The 3344-nt window shown below is 44.8% G+C and overlaps 1 pseudogene; it reads left to right on the top strand.

Moving 5' to 3' along the window:
- The first annotated feature begins 2631 nt into the window (after nucleotides 1-2631).
- Nucleotides 2632-2749, top strand: LOC126229587 (5S ribosomal RNA; annotated as a pseudogene).
- The last annotated feature ends 595 nt before the right edge of the window (nucleotides 2750-3344 follow it).

A 3344-nucleotide genomic window follows, 5' to 3' on the forward strand; every position in this document is an offset into this window, starting at 1 on the left:
CGTCATGTGCTAACGATCTTTTTCAGTCTTCTATCAGCCAGTCACAGGGGTCCTCCACGCAAAGGTCGTTCAAGATATCGATTTGTACCCTTACCATGACTACAGTCGGCGTCCCTGTCTGTACTTCTCTGGTGCATTAGCTGCCATTTCTTCTCTGTGTTACCTTGACAACGGCGTCACTTCGAGTACACACCAGAGGGCATTACTCAGCAGTTGGGTCTAGTTTAGCAGGGGATACAATCCGTCGGCTTTGAACAGCAAAAGCTGTTATGTTTTAGTTTAGTTTTTTTATTGATTGCTTAATGAAGTAGGATCAGTTTATTCTATCTCGTGAGATTTTTTTTAAAAAGCCAAAAAACACTTATCAGCTACTGAAGCATCTGTATCTTAGGATCAGTTTATTCTATCTCGTGAGATTTTTTTTTAATAAGCCAAAAAACACTTATCAGCTACTGAAGCATATTGGTGGAATAAGAAAGTGAAATATGGTAAAATAGTGAAATATAGATAAACGATCGCTTTTAGATTCACATTCAATTATTTTAATGATAGCGCTTATTAGAACACAGAACTGCTTTATTATCTATGCCTCGAAGTGAAGACATTACTATCTATGACTAAGGAATGACGTCATTGTTCAAAGCCGACGGGTTGTATCCCCTGCTTCACTAGACCCCAGCAGTTATACAGAGATAGCTATATTTTTTGATATTTTCATTATTTAATGCAATTAACTGCTAGTTGTATATCACGTTATACTAGCACGTATATAAAAATAACTATTTTTGTAGTGTTATTTTGATTGTCGGTTTGGAAGTAATGAGAACGACGTCTTTGTCACTCGTAACAGAGGCTCTAGGTGGCACTACATCTTCTCTCAAGCTGTAAGCTCACTTATTTTATCATAAAAAAGACAACTTGTCTGACGATCTGTAACTATTTAACTATTTATATATTCGTACTTAGTTTACGACAGCTTATTTTGTAAATTCCATACGACATGAATAACTCATTTTGTGAAGCGTTTACCATTGCTGGGGCTGACGTAATCCCTTTTCGGCGCGAGATTTGCAGTCTAACGCGTGGCTCTACAGCCATCAATAACCAGTTTACGATCGTGTTGCCGCGTGAACATCCGAGTAGCCACCAGAAAAGTGTTGCATCGCTATTTCATTATACTTTCCTTTGATGCCATTCTCGTCAAACTTTCTGTAACTCTGTAGTTCTTGTTCTTACGGTGCTCATTTTCTGAAGATGACTTCTGCATGAAGTCGAAGCCAGTCATTAAAAAATATTATTGCGATCTAAACTGTTGTAAGATATGACAATCATTTTCTTCCTTTACCAGGTCAAAGAACACTCTCGAACACCAGTTAATGGTACCTACAGGACGAAAGGGAAAACATGGGCCCAAGCGTTTTGGCGAAGGCTACGCCGAAGCGCTTATCAGGAGTGTTCTACATCTACATCTACATCCATACTCCACAAGTCACCTGACGGTGTGTGGCGGAGGGTACCTTGAGTACCTCTATCGGTTCTCCCTTCTATTCCAGGCTCGTATTGTTCGTGGAAAGAAAGGTTGTCGGTATGCCTCTGTGTGGGCTCTAATCTCTCTGATTTTATCCTCATGGTCACTTCACGAGATACACGTAGGAGGGAGCAATATACTGCTCGACTCCTCGGTGAAGGTATGTTCTCGAAACTTCAACAAAAGCCCGTACCGAGCTTCTGAGCGTCTCTCCTGCAGAGTCTTCCACTGGAGTTTATCAATCATCTCCGTAACGCTTTCGCTATTTTTAAATGATCCTGTAACGAAGTGCGCTGCTCTCCGTTGGATCTTCTCTATCTCTTCTATCAACCCTATCTGGTACGGATCCCACACTGCTGAGCAGTATTCAAGCAGTGGGCGAACAAGCGTACTGTAACCTACTTCCTTTGTTTTCGGATTGCATTTCCTTAGGACTCTTCCTATGAATCTCAGTCTGGCATCTGCTTTACCGACGATCAACTTTATATGATCATTCCATTTTAAATCACTCCTAATGCGTACTCCCAGATAATTTATGGAATTAACTGCTTCCAGTTGCTGACCTGCTATATTGTAGCTAAATGATAAGGGATATTTCTTTCTATGTATTCGCAGCACATTAGACTTGTCTACATTGAGATTCAATTGCCATTCCCTGCACCATGCGTCAATTCGCTGCAGATGCTCCTGCAGTGTTGTGCACAATGGACTGAAAAAACAACAACAAAGAATCACGTCGCGATTTGAGTCCAGTCATCAGAGGTGCTATAGAGGCTAAGAGGCTTATCAAAAAGCAACTCCTTTCATGGAGCAGTTCACCAGATGCCTCATTCAGATTTATCAGGACCAGAAACCACAGCTGAAACAGTCGAAGCAGTTGAGTACATCGACGACTTTTTTGCACTCAGCATGCTACAGTGGTGAGGATCGATATGTGCGCAACGTTTTCTTGAGATGGGAATCGGGTGGGTACGTAGGAGGCGTGATGGCGGGAACGCAGGGGGAGGGGGGGAGGGCAAGTGGGTCACTTTAAGTACTTACCTCGTGGCCCCCAAGACTGCAGTTACACCTCTGGACCACAGCTGAGCGTCTCTCCCGCATTCGGCAACGGCCTTGCCGCAGTGGATACACCGGTTCCCGTGAGATCACCGCAGTTAAGCGCTATCGGGCGTGGTCGGCACTTGGATGGGTGACCATCCAGGCCGCCTTGCGCTGTTGCCTTTTTTCGGGTTGCACTCAGCCTCGTGATGCCAATTGAGGAGCTACTCGACCGAATAGTAGCGGCTTCGGTCAAGAATACCATCATAACGACCGGGAGCGGTGTGCTGACCCCATGCCCCTCCTTTCCGCATCCTCCTCTGAGGATGACACGGCGGTCGGATGGTCCCGATGGGCCACTTGTGGCCTGTAGACGGAGTGGTGATATTATCAATCAGTGTTATTCGTGTCTAGTGTTGTCTGTCAGGCCTGGTAGGGGATATAATGGTCGTGACAATGTCAGATGTTGAGTGATTACTATGAGCACGCGGAGATGCTGCATACTCGTCTGAGACAGCGTTAGCAGCACATAACAGAGTTTGAATGACGTCTCCATTTGCCCAGCTGGTCGAATCGTGCCGTATCCAGATTTGGGGTGCATTAGGATATGACAGTGGCCCGATGCTGGACTGCATAGGGATGTGAGGGCAGACATTCTCGTCATCAAGGTTCTGGTCCACCACGTCTGACCACCACAAGCGAGGATCGCCGTATTGTTCACCAGAAACGTCGCAACCCTTTCACATCTGCGCCTGTCATCCGATAACATGCACTGAAC

This window comes from Schistocerca nitens, unplaced genomic scaffold (genome assembly GCF_023898315.1).
Source record: "Schistocerca nitens isolate TAMUIC-IGC-003100 unplaced genomic scaffold, iqSchNite1.1 HiC_scaffold_375, whole genome shotgun sequence".
Taxonomy (NCBI): Eukaryota; Metazoa; Arthropoda; class Insecta; order Orthoptera; family Acrididae; genus Schistocerca; species Schistocerca nitens.